Below are 12549 nucleotides of genomic sequence, written 5' to 3'. Positions count from 1 at the left end.
AGAGGGAAAGTTGAGTTTGCAAGTCAAGACAAGTGGGTGGATGTGGGGAGAGAAGAGCCATGTGGTTTTGAGGTCACATGTCCTGCATTGAAGGAAAAGGCCCTCCAGAAATGTCTCTCTAAATAAGGATGAGGGCAGATGAAGAGGGAGGGTGGACAGGAGTGCTTCCCCTCCACTGCTGCAAATCCTAAGTGTCCTAGTCAGGTACCTGGAACTCTAGAGTTCAGATGAAGGTGATTGATTGATTGAAACGGAGTCTCGCTCATCACCCAGGCTGGAAGGCAGTGGCGCGATCTCGGTTCACTGCAACCTCCGCCTCCCACGTTCAAGTGATTCTCCTGCCTCAGCCTCCCGAGTAGCTGGGACTACAGGCACGCGCCACCACGCCCGGCCTAATTTTTGTACTTAGTACAGACAGGGTTTCACCATGTTGGCCAAGATGGTCTCGATCTCCTGACCTTGTGATCCACCCGCCTTGGCCTCCCAAAGTGCTGGGATTACAGGCGTGAGCCACTGTGCCAGAAATATTTTTGATTATCTAAGTAGACCTTGGTAATAACTGCTTTTCTGTTTTCACTGCATACTGGCAAGCAAGGGCAATTTTTTAGCCAGCCAATACAGCATTGATTCTTGTAAGTCAGTGACCATTGCAAAATTAACCTTTGTGGGTTAAAAATAGATTCAAAATGTAAAGATGAACATGTAATATAAAGAAGATAATTTCTAAGGTTATTTTCAAAATGAAGCATCAGTGGTGGGAAATGATTATTTTGGCAGGGATAGTACTTAAAATAACACTTGGATTTGCAAATTGGAGAACATCAGCAGGATAATTCATAAGTGTGCTCATTTCCTCCTTGCTGGGTATTAGCCAGGAATACAGTACAGCATATGGCTTGTTATTCTTGTAGCTGCAGACAACAGAATTAAATCCAGAGATGAACAACTATTTTCTCATCTAAATCCCAGCCTGTCTGCCTTTCCAGGAACGAGCTAGTTACGATGGGACATGGTTTTGCTGCGAGTGAGACCAAGATGCAGGAGGGGCAGGAAGCACCCATGGGGCCATCTTAACTGCAGGTGACACATGCTGGACACAACCTTCAACCTTTGCCATGTGCAGCCCCTCCAAGGGCAAGCTGGCTTTGGATTGACAAGTGGTTTCTGGGAGATGGAGTAGAAGTACTTTTCTCTATTCTTCTGCTAAGTCAACTAAAAACCCTGGACGTTACACATAAAGCAAACAGAAGAATCCCCTGGAAGGCAGAAGAAAGGCGAGGGCTGGCCAATGACCTTGGGGCCTGAGGAGCATCATGCTCCCAGGCTGGCACTGGTGGAAGCCCAGTGGGAAGGGCAGAACCTCCCGCTGCTTCCTGCGGGAGTAATGAGAGGCCCTCCTGCTGTGGGTTGTCAACAGAGACTGAGTGTGGAACCCAGACTGCTACCTTCACTTACAGTAACAAGGTGACGTTCCCCTTCCCTCGACACAGGGTTTTACATTTGCTGCCTGTGATAGCCTTAGATCATGTTAGGGTTATTGAACCAGAGGCCCTTCTGTTCTGTTCCACACAAAACTCACCTCCCTGGATTTTCTTCAGTCGATTTTGGATCTTGTGATGAGAAGTTGTGAGCGTCTGTTCTAAACTTAAGGGCAGAGAAGGACTCAATTTATCTTTGCATTCATCAAAGATGAATTATTTGAGTCTAAACAACCTATAGCATTTAGTGTAGTGTCTGGGCCTATAGCAACTTGATAAATATGGGTTGAATTCTTGATGGAATTGTTGAGAGCATAAGTGTTTCTGGAACATTCTGTTTATCTGAGTTTACAGTGATTAACTAGACATATCTTACAGAGACTGACCCAGACAATGGAAAATTGGAATTTCTTTGTCACCAGAACTGAAATTTGCTGAGGGTGATGAGAGAGCTGCTGTAGAGAAGTTCTCATAGGCATACTTTTCTCTGGGTAGCATTGGAAACATTTGAATTCTTACTTTTCTATTGAGAGGATATGGGATTTGGTGTCAGACTTCAACTCAGATTTCATCACTGTGCTCTTGGGCAAATGACATAGCCTCCTTGTACTTTGGTTGTCTCACCTGTATATGATATACAGTTTTACTGTGAGTGTAAGACGCTTCTCAAATTGTTGGGGAAATTTAATTAGCAAAGATAAGTGAATGAATCTACCATGGTGGCTAACATCTAAATTACTCTAAGTCTTCATCTCCTAATATTATTATTCTGCAAACTAGGTAAGATAGCTATAATCCCCCCGTCCCCCTCTTTTTTTTTGTTTTTGAGACAAGGTCTTACTCTGTTGCCAAGGCTGGAGTGCAGTGGTGCAAGCATGGCTCACTGCAGCCTTGATCTCCTAGGCTCAAACTATCCTTCCACCTCAGCCTCCCAAGTAGCTGGGACCACAGGCATGTACCACTGAGCCTGCATAATTTTTCTATTTTTTTTTTGTAGAAACGGGATCTTGCCATGTTGCCCAGTCTGGCTTCAAACTCTTGAGCTCAAGTGACCCTCCCGCCTCAGCCTCCCAAAGTGCTGGGATTATAGGCAAGAGCCACTGTGCCTGACCTAATTTTTCTTAAATAATAAGCAACACTTTCCAGTGACTACATATGATCAATTAGGGTGGGTAATTCCTTCTCCACATGACTGGGCTTATTTATTGCAAACTCTTTCTTTTAATTTTATTGGGAAAATAGCATCTAACCTCAAGTTCATATTTGAGGGGCCCTTACTGTGGACCACAAAACCTGCCCACCAATATGCATATTTGAAATAAATAACTAATGAGAATGTGTTCAATAATGACCTGCCTTTAATTAATGCATTAAAATAGTAATAAGCAAAGGCTGGGTGTGGTGACTTACACCTGTAATCCCAGCACTTTGGGAGGCAGAGGCGGGCGGATCATGAGGTCAGGAGATTGAGACCATCCTGGCTAATATGGTGAAACCCTGTCTCTACTAAAAATAAAAAATAAAAAAAAATTAGCCGGGCTTGGTGGCGGGCGCCTGTAGTCCCAGCTACTCAGGAGGCTGAGGCAGGAGAATGGTGTGAACCTGGGAGGCGGAGCTTGCAGTGAGCCAAGATCATGCCACTGCACTCCAACCTGGGCAACAGAGCAAGACTCCATCTCAAAAAAAAAAAATAGTAATAAGCAGAACATCTTTATTTGGAAGGTAATGTATCTTCTTAGAAGCAGAAAAGCCCTTATTATTTCAGCATGTTCATATTACTTTTATAAAGATGTTGGATTTCATGTGAGGGCAGCCAGTTCTTATCCTTGTGTATTTATCTCCACGGTTCATTCCTTATCCAGTTGCTATTGCAAAGTCCTGGAGTTCAGATGGGTGATTTTGTAAGGTGTAAGTAACCACCCTTAGGGAAAACAAGGCAACTGATAACTGTAGTGAACATGGTAGCTGAAAACCACAATCTATTTAGCCAACTTGTGTCCAACAAGGGCAAGGACACAAGCTTTTCAGTGTTTAGAATAACAGGGGTCAAGGTTACTTACTCAGACTTTGGACTTAGAGCTGCCCTGAGATCTTGGTTTTGACACTTGTTACCTTTAATAAACTACTTATTCTCTTAGAGCCTCGATTTCCTTGTGAAAATCATAAAAAGGGCTAAGATTTTTTTATGTTTACTATGCATAAGGAGCTGTCCTTTGTAATTTCCTTTTCTTCTTTCTTTCTTTTTTTTTTGAGACGGAGTCTTGCTCTGTTGCCCAGACTGGAGTGCAGTGGTGTGATCTCAGCTCACTGCAAGCTCCGCTTCCCGGGTTCATGCCATTCTCCAGCCTCAGCCTCCCGAGTGGCTGGGACTATAGGCGCCCGCCACCACGCCGGTTAATTTTTTGTATTTTTAGTAGGGACGTGGTTTCACCAGGTTAGCCAGGATGGTCTCCATCTCCTGACCTCGTGATCCACCTGCCTTGGCCTCCCAAAGTGCTGGGATTATAGGCATGAGCCACCGCGCCTGGCCTATACTTTGTAATTTTCATGTATGTCACACTCAGTTCCCACAAAGTCTATATAAGCTGATGAGTGTAGCCCATTTTTCAGATGAGGAAACAAAGACCCAGAGAAACTAAACGACTGTCCCAAGGTCTTGCTATTAATAAATTACAGAATCAGCAATGGAACTCAGGTCTTCCAGGCTCTGAAAACCATACTCTGAAGACTGCATTACACTACTTCATTCCCCAAACTGATAAAAATAAGATCAACTTTGAGGGGGTTTAAAATAATATGGTGATACATGTTAAATTTACAGAGCAGTGCCTAGCCTAAAAGGGTATGTTCAATAAAAGTTATTATTATTCATTACTTCAGAAAAATCATGAAGTTGCACATAATATTGAACACAATGAGCATTGCTGTTTACTAAGCACAATACATGCCAAGCTTTCTGTTAAGTGAAAATATGCATTATCACATTTACTGCTCATAAAAACTCTATCATGCAGATTTTAAAAATTATCTTCCTTTTTAAAAATAAACAAAAATTGCGGCTCAGAGAGATCAAGTGTCTTGTGCAAAGTCATGTTACACAGCAGTGGGAATCAGAACCAGGGCTGTTGATTCCGAAGCCCAGCTTTTTTGTTTGTTAGTGTTTATGTTTAACCACTTTGCTGTGTTTCCTTCCTAAAGAAGAAAAGCTTCTGAACCTCCAAAATGAACCCGAATTTTGGAACAGGTACGTGTAAATTTGTGTCAGAGGGCCCATTTTAGGTGAACATCCTTGATGATGCAGATGAAAAATAAAAACACTCTCAGAGATGAGACAGCTGAGCAGGAAAGGAAGTATTTTAAACCAGGAAATGGAGAATTAATTCATCTGGGGGAAAAATAACTCCAAATATATATTTGATGAAACACAAAAGCTTGCAAGCAGCGTAGAGAATCTTGTTAGAAAGATTGATTTTGGCTTCTTCCCTTCTGTTCATGACACCTGAATAATCACTACAATCTCATCTATAAATGGTAAAATTCCTAAATCAGGTGGAACCGAAATCTCCATTTTGTAAACTCTAAATTAATTCCGTAAGACATTTTAGTGCCGTGCAAAGTTATTGACGTCGTATCTAATTCTATTTGGTCTTTCCATCAACCATAGCGTTTTTCTTGCTTCTAGAGATAAATGCCATTATAAAATATTCAGAATTCTATAATGTCTCACTGGGAGTTTCACCTGAGGGCTGTTGCCTCCCAGGGACCTGTGTGGTGCTCTGATAAATCCCATCTTTATATCTGTAATCACTACCCAGCTCCCCAAGCTCCTTCTGGGGTGGTCCCCTGGGCCGGAAATGTCCCCGCTTCCTCCGGCCTCTGCTTATCAGCCTGTGCTCGTCATTCAGCATGAAACCCCCAGGCCACCTCTGCAGAGAAGCTGTCCCAGAACAACCCCCAGTGGAATGTTCCTCTGTTACCTGCTCTGTGGCAGAGCCCACGACATAATTAATAACATGTAATGTGACAAAGCTTGATGTCATTTTCCCTGCCATAAGGGCAAAGGCTATATCTGCCTCACTTTCTGCTGTATCCTCAGAGCCTGGCCAGCTTTATTTAGGTTAAAATATGTGAAATCATGGATATTTGACTGTCCTTAGTCTACAAAAGTGGCAATGTCATATGATTCAACCAAATACTTCACATTTAAAGGATGCTTTTTGCATATTTTATGATTATAGGAATATTTGCTGCAACCTATTTCAGGTTTCAGCCCACCTGCCTCCAGCCCTATCTCCTGTTTCCTAAAGAGGATGGTAGGGGGTCTTGGGGTGGTGGTTAGACTATAGAGGACAAATGGTCTTCCTCCTAAAGTTACCTTCCAAAGTCATTTTCCAGTTTCTGGAATTGAACAACTAAGGGCAGTAGGTAATTTTGGCAAGTCCCACAGCAATCAGTCAAATTGACCTGATGCTGAAGTCAGTGCTGGAGATTCATTAAAGCAGAGAAAGATTAAGTGACTGTGGGTAAGCTCCTAACTTCTCTGCACCAACTGGGGTAGTAAATAACTGATCACATGTCTTTGTTTCCTTCAATATTTTGGAAAGAAAAAGAAATTGCTAATTATTGATTTCCCCCCTGAAATTTCACTGATCAATGGAAACTTGAGTGATAGCCAGAGTTCACTCTGTCACTGTGGCCAGTCTCAACAAGCATCATTCAGTATGATGACTGCCACAATCATGCTTCAAACCAGGAAAAAATAACCTCAAATGAGAAATGACTGAAGGTCACAACGAGGTTATAGACACATGAGAAATGGAGACATAATCGTGATTGCAAAAGGACCTCGGACTGTGATCAATTCTGGGTATTGCAAAGCTCAGGTTGCCTGATTATCTGGGGGAAAAAACAGCAATATGGGAAGAAACTTAATGTCCACAGTGTCCTGATATCCTGGAAGCGAACTTGCCAAAGTCAAGCAAATATAACCAGACAATGTTACTGATAAAAAGATATGATCAAATTAGGGAAGACTTTTTAGATACATAAGCCCTCAAAGGTATGTAATCATACCACATAATGGAAGGTAGACACATTTAAAAGAAAGAAATATGTATCTGTCAATTATAATTTAATAAAGCCAGGAAAAACAAATAAGGAAAGAAAGGAAGAGAAAAAAAATTTCATTAAACATCTATGGTATAGCAGCCTGAAATCTTTCACATTTTGAGATTTTATGTGTGAGTTGAAAGCCCTGTTACTTGACTCTTAAATATGGATGACTATGTTGGTTACGATTATTATAGTTCCATTCAGGAGAACAATCAACATGAATGCATTCTCTTTTCTGTTTCTTTTCTATGTAAAATGCTCCAAAATCAATAATAATATTCTTGAGTGTTGCATGTATTTGTTTGTTTATTATCATCCAACATTTTTTCCATTACCCATCCACACTCAATTGCCTTTTGGGGAATTATTCATCCCACATTTTGTGCAGTCATGGAGGGGATGGTAAGTATGGGTGCCTTTCTCCCACTGTTGAAACTGAAGGAACCGGGTCCTTTTTCTCCCACCAAGTACAGCTAGAGAGGTGCAAATGACTGATGCTTGGCCAATGAAACCATCTGCCAGAACTTTGACTCTGGAAAGAATGACTCAGAGATTCAAGAAGCTGCTGCAATGGACTCTTCCCAGTCTGGGTGTTCTGCTAGGTCTGTTTTTGCAGCAGTTGTTGTGACTCTAGCATCTCATTTCCCTTAGTAGGCTGACCGTTTCTTTAGCCTCTCATAGATTTTATGGACCCTCAACATGATTATAATAAACGCCCTTTCTTAAGTGAATCTGGATCTGTTTCTATTGTTTCTAACCAAGGAGCCATAGCTCAAACACTGCCTTATGCAGCTCAGATGCAAGGTAGAAAGAAGAGCTACTAGCATGGCATGCACGGCTTCACAGAGCAAATAGTATTATTAAAGGAAGGATGGTGGACTGGTGCTCACTAAGGCTGAGTGCAAGTTCCATACCTGCCAGTTAATAACTGTGTGTCTTTGGTTAGGTCTTGTAATGTTTCCAAACTTCATTTTAGAAGTTATATGCAAGTGACCAAAATAATACTTCCTTTGCAGTTGTTAGAAAAACTAATGGATTCATGTGCATGAAAAAGCTCTAAAGTGCTAAATCAAAGCTACCTGTCATCATAGAGCTGGAGGGCTGGCCGTCTCTTCAGCTTTCCTCAACAGCGCAGAGGAAAGACGCTGACAGCCCTCAATTATTCATTTATAAATCAACAGATATTCATCCACTTCTCCTAAGTGCCAGTAACCATTCTAGGCGATTGTGAGACAAAGATAAAAGAGACAGAGCCTTGTCTTCCCAAAGATCAAAGCCTGATAGACAGCAGACAAGCACAGCAGACTATTGCAATTCACTGTGACTAGGTCAAAGCCAAAAGCAGCCAATGAGCGGCAGCTTCATTGCAGGCATAAAAAAAGGAATCTTTATTTGGCTTAAGAGGGTACTTGCTCTTGGAAGAGTAGACTTTCATCAGATGGACAGGAGAGATGGAGGTGTAGGCAGAGGGAATGGCTCTGCAGGCTGCATGCCGGGACGCATGGCGAGTCGAATGGCTGACGTGTGACATGCATCAAGGTACTGGAAGGATAGGAGCTCCCAGGACTCTTTGACAGCCCAGATGGCACAGGGGGTTGGGTCTTCATGGAAGAAGGAAGCGGGCCCGACACAGGTAGGTGAGTGGGTGAATTCTCTTACAGCTCTCCCTCTTTGCAGCTCTGTGGCTGTGGGTGTGCTTAGGTGATGTGAACAACTCCACGGGGTGGGGGTGGTGGATGTCCCTTCCATGATTTGCTTCCAGCAGACCTCCCACTCCCCACTCACAGAGCCTGCTCATATCACTGTCTAGAAGGAAGAGATACTTTTACACACAATTTTGCTTTCAGCAAGGATTGTTTTCATGCTGAGAATTCAATAAAACCAAATTCCACTGTAACAGCCCAGGCAAATCAACAAACAAGCCTGGGATTAGAAGTGCTGGGGGAACACACTGTCGAGAAGGCATGCGGGTCTGGAGAAAGGAAAAAGAGAAAACAGCAGTGTGGAAATTCAGACTCCCCGTCGTCATTTTTCTATTTGCTTGTCCTTCGGTTCTTATTTACTTCCTTTGGGTTATTTCCGTTTTCTACTTTTACCCCCACAGGTTCCAAGTTATTAGGAAAGAAGAGTCCCAGGCACATGGATCCTTACTCCCAGCTTCTTGGTTGAGGATTTTGACCTGGGTTGGAGAATTGCTCTCTCTTCCCCAGAGAGGCCCCACCTGTTTCAGAAGGAGCTAGCCCTCACTTAAATCACAGTCTGGATGATAGGTTTCCAAATTTGTTAGGTGCATAGATCCCTTAGGGTCTTCAAAATTTTTTCAAAATATTCCTAGACTCGAAAATATATCTAAGAGTTCTGTTTACTAAGTAGAGAAGTTACAATAAACTAATAAGCAGTTTGGCCTACCAATTTAGCAGCCATTTGAAGAAATGCATAATTAAAAAAATATATTTCATTTTTAAATAACCATAATTACTTACTAGTGGGATGTGATAGTCTATTGGGTACTGCCACTGCACAATTTCTCAAATGTTGGAATCAGATTAGACACCGTCACCCTCATTTTCTATCTTTTTTTTCTTGTCACCCAGGCTGGAGTGGAGTGGTGCGCGATCTGGGCTCACTGCAACCTCCACCTCCTGGGTTCAAGCGATTCTCCTGCCTCAGCCTCCCAAGTAGTTGGGATTACAGGCATCTGCCACCATGCCCAGCTAATTTTTGTATTAACTTTTATAACTTTTAACTTTGGCTTGCCTGCTGTTTTGTTTTAATACAGGGGTCAGTAAATTACAGCCTGAGAATTAAATCCAGCTGACCATCGGTTTTTGTTTGGCTCATGAGCTAAGAATGGATTTTACGTTTTTAAATGGCTGAAAAGAATTTGCTTTTTAGTTATTATTTTGTGACACATGAAATCATACGAACTTCAAATTCCAGTGTCCATACTTAAAGTTTTGTTAGAACATATCCATGATCATTCATTTATGAACTGTCTGTGGTCACTTTTGGGCTACAGTGGCAGAATTGTGTAGCCATGATAGACCTGAGTGGGGTTTTTGTAGCGACATGCTCTTCTCAGCACATTACAAATCATAGGAAACTCAAAACTTGACACTATTTCAAGTGCCATACATATCTCCATGCTGTAATATTTATTTTATTACCCAATGCATACCCATTATGTGAAAACAAAACAGAAAAGGAAAGAAAAAGATGACTTTGTTTTTTTGTTTTGTTTTGTTTTGAGACGGAGTCTCTCTCTGTTGCCTAGGCTGGAGTGCAGTGGTGCAATCTCGGCTCACTGCAACCTCTGCCTCCCAGGTTCAAGCAATTCTGCCTCAGCCTCCTGAGTAGCTGGGATTACAGGCGTCCACTATCAGGCAAGACTAATTTTTGTATTTTTAGTAGAGATGGGGTTTCACCACGTTGGCCAGGCTGGTCTCGAACTCTTGACCTCAGGTGATCCACCCACCTCGGCCTACCAAAGTGCTGGGATTACAGGTGTGAGCCATTGCGCTCGGCCAAAAAGAGGACTTTGAATGTCACACCTTTTTTTTTTTTTTTTTTTTTTTCCTGAGATGGAGTCTCGCTCTGTCACCCAGGCTGGAGTGCAGTGGCGCGATCTCAGCTCACTGCAAGCTCTGCCTCCCAGGTTCACGCCATTCTCCTGCCTCAGCCTCCTGGAATGTCACACTTTTAAGGCATAGCAGTGTTGATTATTTTGTTATTGAATTAGATGACAAAGAATCATATTTATGGTAGAATGACACCGTAGTTGTGCTAAAAAATACAATATGCATCATCATAACCAGACTAAGCACATATCACAATCTTCCTAACTTAAAGACAGGCAATGGTCTGGAAAATTAGATAATTTAAAATAGAATATTTTAATATAGCTGAATTTCTTCACAAAAATGTTTTTTTTGTTGTTGTTTTTTTTTGAGACGGAGTCTCGCTCTGTTGCCCTGGCTGGAGTACAGTGGCCGGATCTCAGCTCACTGCAAGCTCCGCCTCCCGGGTTCACGCCATTCTCCTGCCTCAGCCTCCCGAGTAGCTGGGACTACAAGCGCCTGCCACCTCGCCCGGCTAGTTTTTTGTATTTTTTAGTAGAGACGGGGTTTCACCATGTTAGCCAGGATGGTCTCCATCTCCTGACCTCGTGATCCGCCCGTCTCAGCCTCCCAAAGTGCTGGGATTACAGGCTTGAGCCACCGCGCCTGGCTTCTTCACAAAAATGAACAATAAAAATGATGCTGTGGCTAGGCGTGGTGGCTCACGACTGTAATCCCAGCACTTTGGGAGGTGGGTGGATTACCTGAGGTCAGGCCTTCAGCACCAGCCTGGCCAACATGGTGAAACCCGGTCTCTACTAAAAAATACAAAAATCAGCCAGGCGTAATGGCAGGTGCTTATAATCCCAGCTACTCGGGAGGCCAAGATAGGAGAATTGCTTGAACCTGGGAGGTGGAGGTTGCAGTGAGCCGAGATTGTGCTATTGCACTTCAGCCTGGGTGACAAAAGCGAAACTCCATCTCAAAAAACAAAACAAAACAAAACAAAACAAAAAAATGCTGCAAGCAAAGTGATTTTCCATGAGGCTCATTTGTTAACCAAGCAAGGAGAGCTATTTATTGATGGTAAGTTAATTACATCATGTTTGATTAGCAGCCAAAGGCATGTGTCCAGAGAAAATAAACCCTGGACTGTGTCCAGAGGAAATAAGACTATTAGCCTTTCAGCAAGAATAGTTGCTCAAAGAGTTGGGGAATTTGGGATAAATAGCAGTATCAAAAACAAAGTAAATGATTTATCTTGGTTCTTAATGAGTTGAAAGATGTTACTAATGCTTCTCAGTTGTTATTTAAGGAGTCAATGCTGAGTTTAAAATGAAAGATTAGGCCAGGCACGGTGGCTCAAGCCTGTAATCCCAGCACTTTGGGAGGCCAAGTGGGCAGATCACATGGTCATGAGATCGAGACCATCCTGGCTAACATGGTGAAACCCCATCTCTACTAAAAATACAAAAAATTAGCCGGGCGTGGTGGCGAGTGCCTGTAGTCCCAGTTACTTGGGAGGCTAGGACAGGAGAATGGCATGAACTGGGGAGGCAGAGCTTGCAATGAGCCCAGATTGCACCACTGCACTGCATTCTAGCCTGGGTGACAGAGTGAGACTCCATCTCAAAAAAAAAAGATGAAATATTAGCCTCAATGAATAGTCTACTGAGAACACTTCTGATGAGAATAGGGTCACAGAAAACACGAAGTACAACATGAAGTGGGATCTGATAAGATGTATTACATCTGATGATGGTCAAATATGTGTGGAGCAGAAAAAGTCTCAGACAAATTTACAAAGCTTGTGAAAATGCAAAGGGTTTAAAGCCTATGGTTATTTATTTTATCATCAGCAGGCACCATGCAGAAAATATCTGAATATATCATATATTATTTAATCAGTAGTTTCAATGTTAACTCCCATTGCTCTTGGTAGACTTTACCATTGTCACTTCTGTAAAATGTTGTCAGATATAAAAGCTGAATGTCCTGACGTGTTTTCAGTGGCTTAACAGTGGTAAAACTCTATGGTGAAGATTAAATGAATTTGAATTAGGAGAACTCCCTTCAATACTACATGGCTTTGGAAATTAATTTTTGTTCCAGACTCGATAATATTTTTAAATAAACTTAAAATTTCAAGGCAAAACATTACTTGTGTATGAAATTTACATTGCTGGAAAGTCATTTTGACAATAACATGTTATTTGGATCACAAATAATGTCAAGTTGCTTACACACTTGAAGTGATGTAAAAACTTAAAGCAAGAAGTAAGACCTTTATTCTTACACAATTGTGTAGTGGGTATAATTTCTAAGCTCAAACTACAGTTTTATCCTCAATGCAAATATGGATTGAAATTTCTATACTTCAAAATGTATTAAACTGTGGAATT

This window comes from Papio anubis, chromosome 8 (assembly GCF_008728515.1).
Source record: "Papio anubis isolate 15944 chromosome 8, Panubis1.0, whole genome shotgun sequence".
NCBI classification, from domain to species: Eukaryota; Metazoa; Chordata; class Mammalia; order Primates; family Cercopithecidae; genus Papio; species Papio anubis.
The sequence above is the reverse complement of the archived record's forward strand: the minus strand, read 5'-3'. Positions refer to the sequence as shown.